This window comes from Papio anubis, chromosome 1, assembly GCF_008728515.1.
Source record: "Papio anubis isolate 15944 chromosome 1, Panubis1.0, whole genome shotgun sequence".
In the NCBI taxonomy this organism is placed as follows: domain Eukaryota; kingdom Metazoa; phylum Chordata; class Mammalia; order Primates; family Cercopithecidae; genus Papio; species Papio anubis.
Genome location: NC_044976.1, coordinates 88,901,311 through 88,915,828, shown reverse-complemented (window position 1 = coordinate 88,915,828; position 14,518 = coordinate 88,901,311). Strand labels below are relative to the sequence as shown.

Below are 14,518 nucleotides of genomic sequence, written 5' to 3'. Positions count from 1 at the left end.
TTTAAAAATTAACAGCACTCTGTTGTTTTGATATTGAGCTCCATTATCAATTTGCATCTTTAAAGAGGTGTAACCTTTCTCAGATATTTTGCTCTGTGTTCTTACATTTAACTAGCAAGACTTGATTTTTACATTGCTTATGTTGGCTTTGCTTCTGCACAATTAAAACCAGAGGAGAAGAAGAAAAAATCTAATACTCAAGAATTAGAAGTATGATGTAGATTTCTGTAACCCTGGCTATTCAGAGCTGAGTGGTGATCAAGGCAGGATTAATGTATTAACATGCAAGGCAGGTATGTTAATAAAGGAAAAATGTCCTACAGTTTTAGGACACATATCAACAAAAATTTCTGCGTCCTTGAATGGTTGCAGATTATACCTTCTTATTTATGAAACTAGCTCCCAGGAGCAGTAAACTTTGAACTGGCATGGACTCCTGAACTCTCCCAGTTGTATGACAGGAACCATTTTGACTGATTATCTCCCATCTTCCACACTGCCTTGCTCTGCCTATCCAAAGTCTACTCTCCCCAGGAAGACCATCCGCCAAGCTGCACGCTGAGGTGCCTCACAGGCAGAAGAGGTCATGTACCTCAGTGTCATCCTTTGTTTTCTACTCATATTTTCTCTAGTAAAAAGATTCAGTTGGTGGCAGTGAAGTCCTTCTTTATTTGGGAAAGTATACCAACTACCCTTTGCTTGGTTAGGACAAAAATACTAACCATGTTGCTCAGCAGAAAAATGTATTTGAAAAACTAGATTGTGAGTAATTACCTGTATTTTTTTTTTTCAGTTACACAAAGTATGAAACATTTCTACGTCTTCTGGACTTCATTTTGAACCCACTCAGTGTATTTTCTCAAACCATGAACCAAAACAATGTGTTTTGTGTATTCAACAATGGACCAGTGAAAACTGGAGCCTAAACTATATGTTTTCTCAATTTCTGAGCTGGAACCAGAACATCAAAACTTTCGTGAACTGAGCTGATATTCCAGAGTTAAATCCTTGTTGAGATCCTAGAAGGGTGCAGTGGTTCTTGGTCACTTTTTAGAATGCTGTGTAAAATCTAAAAGCTTTGGTTTTGTTCCTAATTAAAACTAATTTTATCTTGTATTATTCCTTCTAATGTAATGAATGCAAAATATGATGTCACTTGTTGCAGAAGAGAAAAACATGAAGCATTCAGGCAGAATATACATCTGTCTTTACCATGGAATGTAAGTCACTTGTTAATCTTGCTTTTGACCTCAGTCCAAGCATATTGCCGTGGGATATATAGATGTGTTGTCCCCTGTGGCAATATTCTCCAGCTATTTAGATGGTATTTTCTTTGGAGTACTTGATCCTGGAAATATCTAGGGAATATTTTAATTTCTAATTTATCATGAATGTACAGTCAAATAGTCTTTAAATTTTTAGCTATCCATTTCTGTAATCCAAACTACAGATTGAAAAAAATAATACCACATCACATGGAATTTGAAGACATTTTAGTTACACTGATAAAGTGGATACGATTAACTCAACAAAGGTTAATGTTTTCAGATAATTAACTTATTTATTCTTCCAAGGATTATATGGGAATGCCTGGCCTTTCTCATATAAATTGAAAAATTCCAAGGGGAGTGAATGTTTGAGATGTCAAAGGTATATAAGAAATGGCCTGCATTTAAAAATTTAGGAAGAAAAAAGATTCATAAACAGTAAAGGGCAGGATAACGATGAGTAGGAGTTCAAAAAATAGTAGCCTGATGACGCATTAATAGACTGTAGCCTCTGGCTCAGCAGTGAGTCATAGGGCAATCAAGAGACATGTGGTGGTGGTCTCTGTGATGAGGGACTGCCTGCTGCAACTGAATTTGAATTCAAGCAACCACTGCTCTGATTTTTAAAATTTTTATTGGATGTTTTATAAATTACAGAGCAATTCAATCTAGTTGTTACGAGTGAAACAATATAAAAATGTATAAGAGAACACTAATTATTGCTGCTCTTTCTATGCCCAATCCCATGCTTTGGAAGGATTCAGGATTAGTTGACTGGTGAGAACCTTCCACACTTTCCACTTTTTTGTAGATACATATACGAAAATATATTCTCATGAGTAATTTAAAAATAATTGTATCAAAATAGGACCAAATTTGCACATTAACCTTTGCTTTTTTCACTTGAGAATATATTCCGGGAAATCAGAGAGGAGACATAGATATAACGCTATCCTTTTTCATTTTTTTCTTACTTTCTTTATATGTGAACACACACACACTCACACACACACACACACACTCTTACCTAAATGGAATCATTAATAGAAATTGTTTTTACACATTGATTTTTTTCTTTCTTTGCCTTACCTTCTTTCCTTTCTCCCTCTTCCCCATTCCCTCCTTTTCTGTCTCAGTCCTGTAGCCTACATGTACAGTATGGTATACATCCTTCACTACCTTTCTCCATTCTCATATAATCCTTATGCACAGCCATTCACATGGAGACACACACACACACACACACATACACACACACACAGATTTCACTCTGTGTTGTAAGCCTACAATGTGCTTTGAGATTAGAAAAGTTGACCTTTCTTAATCTCTGTTCTGGGCTCCTCTTCCTTTGATTTCATCTCATAAAGTTTCTTAGTTTTACTTTGTTTTTAAACACAGTCTTAGTATGTTGCTCAAGCTGGTCTTGAACTGCTGGCCGTAAGCATTCCTCTTGCCTGAAATCACAAAGGTTGTCAGTGCTACTGGCCTCAGCTCATGACTTATTTTTCTACATCATCCATGTAGGTGGTCTCATCCATTTAATGATTTTAATTATCATCCTTGCTGTTGATGTCCAAATCTACATTCCCAATTTAGACCTCTTTCGTCCTTATATTCAGCTTGCTTCTGGATATTTTCATCTAATTTTTCCATAGGCATCTCAAATTGAATGTGCTCCAACTTCACCCTTTTCTTCTCCCCTTTGCATCCTATATTATTTATTGCAATTGGTGCTATCATCATTCATCTAGATGTCAAGCTAAGAACCTACCACTTAACAATCAGTCACCAAGTTCTGCCAGCTTATCAGTTAAATAGTTCTTGAATTTATTCTTTCCTCCCCATTTCTTTCATTAGTACACCAGTTAAGATACTCATTCAGCCTCATATATATTATTGCAAAAGTCTTTCAACTTTTTCTTTCATTTGGATCCCATACCCATAGTGAGTTACTGGGTTTCTATGGCTTCCAATCCATCAAAGAAAACATTTTATTGTTTTTGGTAAGGTTGGAAGCATAATAGAACTATCCATATTAAGGTCTTCTTCATTTTTTTCTTCTGGGGTAGAAAGTGTGAAACATTTATTAAGGTATAAAACAAAAACAAAAACCATGACCAGAAAGAGAAGTTGGACAATGCTAGGAAAAAGCAAGAATATCCTAGCAAGCACTGATACTCCAGCAACATGGGGAACATATGTTCCTTCCCTACTTCCAACTCCTCTTCTCACTCATGCTGTGCCTTCCACTTTAGATAAGTAATTCCTATGCCATTGTTTTCCTGTCTGTTCTACAGTCAGAGTGAGTTATGTAAAACACAAATTTGGTCTTTGTGTCACTTTTGGGTGCTGGGAGCATTATGGCACCTTGATGAATAGAGCTGACTTTATGGGCTAGGGTTGGTTCAGATTTAACCAGGCAGAAGAAGAACAGATGAAACAAAGATCCTGAGTGATGGGCACAGCTGTCAACAGAAGATCATTGAGTTCATGTTGTGGGTGATGGGGAACAAGCTGATAAGACTGTCTGAGGCTTTTTGGAGGTATCCTACCAAATTGCTCATGAGATGAATTCCTTCCAAACTGCTGTTGGTCAGAACACTTAATCTGTGATCTCCTTTGGCCACTAAAAGCTAGAATAAATCTCATAAGTAGCTCCCTGAGGCTCTATTAGACAGTTATCTACTGGAGAGACAGAGGCTTAGGAAGCAGGAGTTAGGAAACACTATAACTAGATAGAATGGAACAAAGCATTTGGAAGAAGTGTAAATGGCAGTGTGGTAGTGAAACTGGAATGGGAAGGAAGAGGAACTTAAAATTCAAAGAGCCCTGGTTCTCGTTTGTCATAGCTGCTAAGCCTCCTTGAACACTGTTTTGATAGTTTTGGCAGCTTTTATGAAGGTGAATCTTATGTTATCAGGATTTTTACATTGGATGTGGTGAGATCAGGATGAAGTTTATTAATGTCAGTTACCAAGGGCACTGCTGGGTCAGTAGGTACTGAAGGCTCTCTATGAGCCTCCCAGTTATCTCCTTGTGGTTTTCGTTATGCTTCACAAGTGGTTAGGAGTAGACTATTGCACTTCATTCTGGACACCAAGCTACCAAAAGTTCCATGTTGCTTTGTGAAAAGCTCAAAAAACATTTCACTGGCCTGAAGACAGGGTCACAGCACAGAGATTTTGTCTGGTTTAGGCCTACCCAGGTAGCTCATACAGATGTTGGAGACTCTTTGAATATGATCAGTGTTATATAAAAGCCTAAATTGTTAGGTCCTATGGGGGTTGCTTTTTGATAAGGGAAATTGGATCCAACATACAATGAGAGAAGTGATTTGGCTTTCATTGCTCCCAGGGAGGGATTGGTACCAAGAAAGTTCTGGAAGTTATGGAAGAAGACTATTGATTCCAAATATTAGTAGGATTTAGATGATTTGGAAATTAAAATGGAAAAAGCATCAAACGTGATTCTTTCTACAGAAGCAGAAGACTAGTTTTTTGGGTCAGTTATACACCTACACATCATAATTTCATAAGTCTTAGCCTCAAGGACGTACAGTAAAACAAATGAACCATATGCAAAAAAAAAAAAAAAAAAAAGTCGCTAAATCTTCACGTTTAGGGGCACCAGAAAAAGTGGAAGCTAATGATAGTATCTGGTTTTCTGTCTTTCCTGGACTAATGCCTAAATATGGAAGCACAGAACTACTGACGGTATTAAGAAAAATGGAAAGTCTAGAAGTATTTGACCTGATCTTATCCTTTAAAACATGCAACATATTCCCATTGACCAATAAACATAATCAGCAGATATTATAATCTTGTTTCTGTGTGACAGGACAAAGACTGGAGATTTATGCTATCCCTATGAGAAAATTCTCACTTCTTTTTTTTACCTCTTCTGCAGGGAGTATCAGAGGTAAAATGAGATGACCAGCCCCAGGAGGTCACCCCAATTTAATCAGTGGTAGTGGGTTAGTATTAGTTACCTGGGGTAACTAATACTCAGTCTAGACTGGAGAGCAGGAGAAAGAAAAGGCCAAGAATGCTTCGGACTTCAAAAGGCCCCAAAACTGATCTCAGAAAGAGGAGTGGGAAGGTGGTGACTGAGTTCCACAGAATGAAGTTCACCCAGATGGAATTAGGTTTTAACAGCAACACCAGCAAGGTGTTAAGCTCTTGGCTGGAGTGGAGAGGTCTAGTCACATCTCTTGGGGTAGTGGGAAATGTTGCTTTCTGAAGTCTCACTCTGAGGCCTCAGAATAAGTGTGCTACTCTGCGCTGATCTCCCAGCTGCTTCAAAGCACCCCCTCCCCTTTTTGAGCAAGGCAAGGTAAAATAACTAGGCAAAATATATCCATACCAAGGTCATCTGGAAGGCACAACTGTGTCCAGTGATGTTTCTCACAACTCTAGCGTACCTAGGGGTATTGCTGTCTACTCCCTTTCTTCTCAAGGCCTTCCTTAAGTGCTCTCGTTGTTTTGGCTTTCTGTACTCCAGCGTGGCAGCTGATAGACAATAAATATACGGCTCTGGGGATGAATTTCAGATGTCGAGTCTTCCAGCAAATTTGAAACTTAGACAAGTATCTTCTCCCATTCCTACTTTTTATTCCTTATAATTTCTGAGAAACTTTCCTGCCAGCAGACTTCTCAGACAGTGACAAACTGAATCCTCATTAAAACAAAGAAAGGTTAAGGGAAAAAAAATAACCTATTTAAAATGAGGTAACTCACTAGTCTTTCAGCTATAAATTGACAATAGGATTTATATAAATCCGTAATTGTATCTCTTTTACCTGCAGTTAGGCTAGTTAATGATGAAAAAAGTATACAGCTGATCGTGTGGCTTTAATGAGGATTCTTTTTACAGAGTTAAAAAAATCCACCAAATTAAATTCTGCCAATTTACTTCATTGCAAATTGAGCACCACCCTGTGAGCAAAAAAAAAAAAAAAAAAAAAAGAAAAAAAGAAAAAGAAAAAAAATCATCAAGTAGCTTAAATCAGTTACAGCTAAATGCGTAAGTCAGCATGTGCTTTAGCCTTTAGTCATGAAGAATATATTAGATTTTAAAAATAAATGGCTTTCTGCTGAGTCTTCATTGCGGTGGCTTTCTGACTTTTAATTAAATTTTCAGTACTTGTGGATGCTTCCTCATGTACTCTGGCCACAGAGCTCGCATTGCCTCCATCATTAAGTGGAGTGGAAAACCAAATTGGAGATTATTAAGCTTGTTCATTTCTTTGTTATCAGTAGCTGGTGGTTCTCTCCTTTTTACTTGTTAAATAAGGATGGAGCTTTCTACCAGGATATTTTCCAAGAATGAAATAAGCTCTCGTAAACAGAGCATGATTAGCCCTAATGCGGGAGCTTGTTAAATGTTCCTCATTATACATTTCTGATCTGTTTCATCAGTGTTAAGTGAACTTAATGTAAATTAATAAAAACAGATTTGCATTATTTTTTAACAGGATTGAGAGTAAAGAAGAAAACTGTAAGCAACACTAAACTCAGCAACTAATGTCGAAGTTTGCACTTTTTCTCTGCTGCCCTTTCTGTTCTATGGAATTGAATAAATTGTTTGAAAAGCTTAATATTTAATCTGTTGGAATGGAGCATTGTAGTTTAGGTATTACATTAGAGACTGTAATTGCTAGTTTGGTGCTTTTCTGCAAATTTTGTGTTTGCTCCTTTTGAACTTCCCAGAAATAAAGAGATTTATGAAAATCATGTATTATTGGAGGGATTAATCTTGAACAAAGGAATTTTAATTTTTATACCAACAGGGTCAAGAACATAATTTTGGCTATAGAACCTAATGGTTGGATTTAAATTCATATTTGTTTTGATTTATAAAACTGAGTTCATTGCAGATGCTTCAAGGGAAATGTCTTATGTAAAATTCACGTTGTTTTAAACAGTGACATTCTTTTTTTTTTTTGAGGCGGGTCTGGCTCTGCTCGCCCAGGCTGGAGTGCAGTGGCACAATCTCGGCTCACACAAGCTCCACTCCAGTTCCACGCCATTCTCCTGCTCGCTCCCCGAGTAGCTGGGACTACAGGCGCCCTGGCAGCGCCCGGCTAATTTTGTATTTTTTTTGGTAGAGGCGGGGTTTCACCGTGGTCGATCTCCTGACCTTGTGATCGCCTGCCTCGGCCTCCCAAAGTGCTGGGATTACAGGCGTGAGCCACCGCGCCCGGCCAACAGTGACATTCTTAAAATACAAGGCTGCTTCTCCTAATTAAAAAGAAACCAAACTGAAAAGACACTTAAACATGCACAGAAAGTCAAAAAGCTAAGGGCTACTAATCTAAATGATAAGATGATTTATCTCTGAGATGCAGAATTAGATGCCCATGAGCAAGTTAGAATAATTGGGGATCCCAGCATTTAAATTTTTAGGACCTTTATTAACTAAAGTATAGTGTGCCTAAATTGCAAACTCCTTTGGAAAACATTGTTAGGAAAGTGAGGCTGCTATCGACTTTGTGGTTTTTGTTTTGTTTTGTTTTGTTTTGTTTTTTGAGACAGAATCTTGCTCTGTTGCCCAGGCTGGAGTGCAGTGGCCTGATCTCGCTTCACTACAACCTCCGCCTCCCAGGTTCACGTGAGTCTCCTGCCTCAGCCTCCCAAGTAACTGTGATTACAGGTGCCCACCACCATGCCCGGCTAACTTTTGTATTTTTAGTAGAGACGAGGTTTTGCCATGTTGGCCTGGCTGGTCTCTAACTCCTGACCTTAGGTGATTCGCCTGCCCTCCGCCTCCCAAAGCGCTGGGATTACAGGCATGAGCTACCACACCTAGCCTGTGGTTGTTGATAGAGTTAGTGGAATCTATGTGGTGATTGTGGTTATTTGATTACATTCACGGACATCTTAATGCTCATGAAGTCTGAGCAAGTGTTTAAAATATAGTGAAATCAATAAAAAGTTATAAATTACGAAAAACATGCAATTGTGGATGCAGTTCTATTTTAAAGGAATTTTCTGGAACTTTACTTTTCATTGAATATTATGTAGTTCCTTGGACAAATAGTGCATATTAACTATTTGTTTAACATTAGTGGTAACATATACAGCAAAGTCTTGATTTTAACTAGAATTCTTAGAACATGTCATCCTCACAGCCCAGAATGGTGAAAGCAAAGGAATGTATGCCATAAATATCCACCATGGCAGATGTAACTGATTGTTCACAGTGCTCTTTCCTGCTCAACCTACATTAGCTTCAGAATTCTTCTCAATACAGTAGCCCAGGCAGTTCCTACCATTAGATTGCAGTTGGTATATGAGAGGAAGCCTTGTTTGTCATCTCTATTATAATTGGTGAACTTTTTTTTTTTTAGATTTAGTTAGGAAATCTTTGGCTGAAACATTTTAGGTCACTTCCTGCCTTATTAGAGTATGATGAACACATTTTCATCGTTACATCATTATTCATTAAATTTTTATTTCCTGAAGATTTTGTTTTGATTCTGTACTGTCATTATTATAATGAATTTTATTTTCCCAATGAATTATATATGTAGAAAGTATAAAAGATTAGAATGAAGTTGAACCAAACTTAGGATATGTACTAGAATATTCCTGTTCTTCCCTCTCTTCTTTCTTTCCCCCTTCTTTCCTTCCTTTCTCTCTTGCAAATTTTGATTCATTGGAATTCGGTCAGAAATCCAAGATGTAATTTAAGTTTCCCAAAGCATGACTTAGAGGAAAGACAGAACATAGTCCTTCTAAAATGTCCAGGTGATCCTAAAATGTGGTCCAGTTGGCTTTGTCTTAGGAACCATCTACTGCGAACTTTAGCCTCATTCTGCTTTTCTATTCTCTGTTTATCTTCTGTCCTGTTCAGCTTTGTCTTACCTTCTGACATTTCCATGCTGGCTTCCTCATTACCAGCTCACTCCTATCCCGGGTCCTACCACGGAATTAAGATACACATAGCTCTCTCGTCCCTGCACTCCCCAAGTAAAGCATTAAAGCTAGATACTGGTTAATTGACAGCTTTTAGTCACGGAGCTCTATTTAGCAGAATTGACTAAATGTCTTAACTGAAACAACAGCAGACAAGCACTCCTCCTTGGTGGCATGTAATAAGGACCACCAGTGATTCAATGCATGTGTGAAGGTAAAGGTCACAGGGAGAAACTGGGACCTTTCAGAACAGCTTCAGAAATGGAGCTGCCGCCTTAGTGTCAAGACAATAAATTTAAGGACTTGACATGTGGCCAACATGAAGAGTAAATATTGAAACAATAAATGACTCTAGATTAGTACAAAAAAACACAAAAGAAACTTAAGTGGTACACCAAAAAGTGGTTAGAAAATATCCTTCAAAGATGGGGGAAAAGGATGCATTATATATGTCTGTAAAGTAATAATAATAACATGATGATGATAGAAAATATTAATTAAACACTTAATATGGGACAGGTACTATTCCAAGAATTTTACATATGTTAAATCTTTCCGTACTAAAAAACTTTAGGGGTAGCTACTATTACTATCCCTATTTTATGAATAAAGACACCGAGTTATAAAGAGAGCAAACAACTTGCTCAAATAGCTAGTAGATGACAGAGCTGGGAATTGAATCCAGGGAGGAATTGAATCCTGACTCTAGGGCCCATGTGTTCTTTGGTTGCAGTTCCCAAAGTTAGAGTGCTGTGTTTTTCTCTCAGCATTCTTGAACTTAATCTAAGAAAGAAGCTATGTAGGTACAGTCACTGCCCCATGAGCCAAGTTCTTTTGGCAGAAAAAATGATGCTACAGAGCAGGGTAAAAATAGAAGCTTCTGGAGACTGACAGATTATGGGAATATTGCCCAAAGAGCATTCACTTTTATCAACCTAATGATACTGACCTCCAGGAAATCAGAATAAAAATAATTCAGAAAAGCATCATCAAATCTCAGACTTTTGGATAAAACTGAACATAAACATAGGATAATACTTCAATACCAACTTCTCTTATTCCTTTTGTGATTGAGTGTTGAGGGAAGAAATACAATTATGAGTTACTTATTGGATGGCATGAAGATTTTCACAGACATCAGAGGAGATGAGTGACCAAAATTAGAGTTTTTGTGAATAGAGGCTGGCACTAGGTGTGGAGCTGGGTTTGGAGCCACAGGGGTTGTGGAAGAAGTAATGCAGATGAAATTAGAAGGTGCACGTAGGCACCCAAACAACCTGGTGTAACGGCGATGGTGGGCACCGGGTCAGAGGAGGTCTACCATTGGCTGCCTCCGCTGATCATTTGACACAGCTGATTGTGAAAATAGGCCATGAGTGACTAAGAAAAACACCCAATGTTTCTGGAATTCGAATTCAAACAGAAAAACAATTCCAGGAGAACCCCCCCCCCCGCCCCCCGCGCATACAAACCCCGACCAATCGGAGTGAGACACCTTGCTCAGGCCATGACTAGCCCCAATCATCTCGCGCCTCAAGCTTTGTTTGAATTTCGCACCTAAAGCTTTGTCTGGGTTTCGCGCCTCAGGAGTTGCCTTTATAAGCGGCCTGTAACCAGCATTCGGGGTCCCTTGGCCATCCTGATGCACGGGGGACCCTAGCGCGCTAGAAATAAAAGCGTCTCTCCACTGTGATCTCGGAGTTGAGTGGTCTCTCGCGGCGACCCCTGCCCAAAGTGGAACTTTAACTTAGGTTCCAACAATTGTGGCCCTGAAATAACCACTTGCTTTCTTTTTTTTTTTTCTTTCTGAGACGGAGTCTCGCTCTGTCGCCCAGGCTGGAGTGCAGTGACCCGATCTCAGCTCACTGCAAGCTCCGCCTCCTGGATTTTCGCCATTCTCCTGCCTCAGCCTCCCGAGTAGCTGGGACTACAGGCGCCCGCCACCTCGCCCGGCTAGTTTTTTGTATTTTTTTTTTTTAGTAGAGACGGGGTTTCACTGTGTTAGCCAGGATGGTCTCGATCTCCTGACCTTGTGATTCTCCTGTCTCGGCCTCCCGAAGTGCTGGGATTACAGGCTTGAGCCACCGCGCCCAGCCTAACCACTTGCTTTCAAGGGCCTTTTTCATAGTTCTTCAACATTCAGTATATATGAAGTCTTGTGTAGAATTGTAAGATGAACATAATAATCCTTGTAGATAGATTTTTTAAATTATGGAATTTTAAAATTTTTTTAGAATTTAAAATTTTTTTAGAATTTAAACATTTTTAGGTTTTTAAAAATTGCTTTTAGCTCTACTCATTCCTCTTAATATTAAGGGAGGAGACCACCCCTCATATCATCTTATGCCCGATTTCTGCCTCCAAAGAAGGAAGAAGTAAAAACTAAAAGGCAGAAATGAAATCCACAGGCAGAAAGCCTGGTGCCGCACCCTGGGCCTGGTAGTTAAAGATCGACCCCTGACCTAATTGGTTCTGTTATCTGTAGATTACAGACATTGTATAGAAATGCACTGTGAAAATCCCTATCTTGTTTTGTTCCGATCTAATTACAGGTGGCTGCAGCCCCCAGTCATGTACCGCCTGCTTGCTCAATCAATCACCACCCTCTCACACGCACCCCCTTAGAGTTGTGAGCCCTTAAAAGGGACAGGAATTGCCCACTCCGGGAGCTCGGCACTTGAGACAGGAGTCTTGCTGATGCCCCCAGCCAAATAAACCCCTTCCTTCTTTAACTCAGTGTCTGAGGAGTTTTCTCTGCCAGCTTGTCCTGCTACAATATTAGCTATGTTGATGTAGTTGAGGGTTGCCTGGAGAAGTGCCACATGCTATCTATTTAATTTTGTTTATTTTCTGCCACCTAAACGCCCTAGATAGGAGCTAGTTTGCACACTTAGATTATTATCTTTACCATTCATCATTCTGCTCATTGGCTATTTATAAAATAAATGTGCATAATGTGCCTAAAAATATGAAACAAGAACTTGAACAAAATTGAAAAAGAAAATGAGAATCTGTCATTCTGACTTCTCACATATATCTCCAGTTTATTTAAGGGAAAAAAAGGCAAAGAAAGGAACATTTCTTATTCATATAATCGTAGGAAAATCTTAACAGGTGGGGAGATTTCTTCCTAGAATGCAATGTACTCTCCTCAGTTGAAAGTAATTCTTGTGATATTTAGCAGAAATGAGCATTGCAATGGGGGCTGCTGTGGTGCGCTTCCTTTGGAGGGTTCTTAGAAGAACTGAGTGGTTTTCATTCATGTTTGCCAAATTCATAGATTTTCCCAACATAAAATTCAAAAGGCAGAAGGAAACCCTAAGTCTACTTAAAAATAATTGTGTGTATTTTCTTCACAACACTTTCAGAGTGGGGTTTTCTCAGAATCTGTTTGGTTCTTGAGTCACACTGATAGGGCCAAAGGCCCACAAGCCACCATTCATTCATTTTCCCCATCCTGCCCTTCTTTCATTTATCCTGCACAACAGTCCATGAATGAATCCACAGGCAACATTAGGAAGCTATGCAATGCAACAAATGATGTCATAATATTAATAGCTACAATTTATTAAATACCCAATCAACAACAGGTGCTCCACCTGCACTTTTTTTTTTTTTTTTTTTTTTAACATTCTCATGGCAACTTTGCAAGACAGATACTGTCCCTATTAGTCAGATGAGAAAGCCAAGACTCAGAATAAGTTTAGTGGTCTGCTAAGGTCTCCCAACTGACAGGAGGTGGAGCTGGGGTTCAAAACAATGTCTGCTGGATTGTAAACCCAATGCTTTCAACATGACACTATTCTGCTTCCTTACGTTACCTGCATTAAAAAATTCTGTACTGCTCAATTCCTGCCAGAAACAAAAGGACAGCCATGCCATATTACCAAGCTAAGAGTTGCAAGGGGCCTGCGAGCCCCATCCGGTTGTTTCTGACTACTAAGAACTAACACTTTGGTTAGGTGCTTAAAACATAGGCTTTCCCAGCCAGGCGGGTGGGTTGGCCAGATAGGATTAAGGCACAGGGACTCTTTACCAAGCAAGGTGCTCCTTCCTGTCAGAACACATTTCCGTAGAGCCCTGCAGTCTGCAAGCTGGTAGCACCTCCTCCTGCTTCTGCCTCCTAGTGGGCTGTCTGAGGGAGGCTATACATATGTATTAAGTTATTAAGCGGTGGTATGGGTTCTCACAAGTTCAAACACAAAGCATGCTGTGTCCCTGCTCGAGCATCTCCAGGAGGGCCTGGATTAATAGAAATGCAAATGGAGCATCTGCACAAGGCCATATGATTAGAGCCTCCCCCTCACACCTCAAAGTCAAGAGCAGAAAAACACTGCATGTGAAATGCAACAAAAAATGGTGATATAATATGCAAAGTCTGTTACCCATTTCAACAGCAGTCAACAAAACATTTCTACTCACACCACTCAGAACAATTCTGCCCCAACTTTATTATGTAAGCTAATGTCTTTCCTCAGGATAAAATTGCTGTTGGCTCGTTAGAGTCCTTATTGACTGCTTTATTGCTTAAGACTGTCTGCAGACCACTGTTGGGCCCACTCAAGAAATTTGCTGTTAAAAGATGTAGGGCTTTAATTTTTTACCTCTGCTCTTTTCCTCTCCCCAGGGTAGAAATGCAACGGCCAATGAAGACTTAAGGGATAGTAAGATGAGTCTGCCAGGGCTGGCCTTGGAGTCTCCGTCTGGTGGGAGTCATAGACTGGTTTGGGCTATTAGGACCCAGTCACAGGTTTCATCTCCATTTGAGTCAGGTAGCCTCACTCTGTTTTCGTGGCTGCACTCTTAATTCTGTACAGTGGCAGGTGTCACTATGTGACCTCTCAGGATGGGGACCAAATCCCAGCATGTTGGCACAGTAGTGTTCCATGTATGTTTGTGAGATGATTGAATGCTTGACTGAATAAATGAAAATAAAATCTGCTTGCCTCTCAGTGCATGATGTGGGCAGGAGGGTATCCGTGTGAGGGAGTGTGGATGATTTAGTGTAGCCATCCCCACTGGAGAAAAACTCAAAGCTCACACGTGACTGTCCTTTCTTTGTCTCTTTCCTTTCTACGAGTGTTCTCCCTCCCTGATCCCAGCCTTTTTTACTTCAGCTGGTTGATTTGGTATACATATGCCTATCTGACTTTGGGAAATAATCTTTCCCTAATCATGACCTTCCAATCATATCTCACTTATAACCGAGTGAGTGAATCATTGTTCTTTCCTGTCTCAGAGAAGCAGGGGGCATTTATGTGGCTTAGAGTGAGTCATGGCTAGGGATGAATTCTGAGGTGACCCGATGCCTGGATATTTGCTATTTTCTGTATT

At 39.6% G+C, this 14,518-nt stretch overlaps 1 long non-coding RNA gene across 2 annotated transcripts in view; it reads left to right on the top strand.

Moving 5' to 3' along the window:
* The window catches only part of LOC103886634, a 102,932-nt gene extending 96,068 nt beyond the window's left edge, over positions 1 to 6,864 (top strand). The window contains exons 5-6 of one of the 2 annotated variants that reach the window (XR_004176133.1): positions 794 to 1,220; positions 6,742 to 6,864. This is a non-coding gene — a long non-coding RNA (uncharacterized LOC103886634). Of the gene's footprint in view, positions 1 to 793 lie in introns of both variants that reach the window. The other variant, XR_002524528.2, reaches the window with a different exon arrangement.
* Positions 6,865 to 14,518: the final 7,654 nt, after the last annotated feature.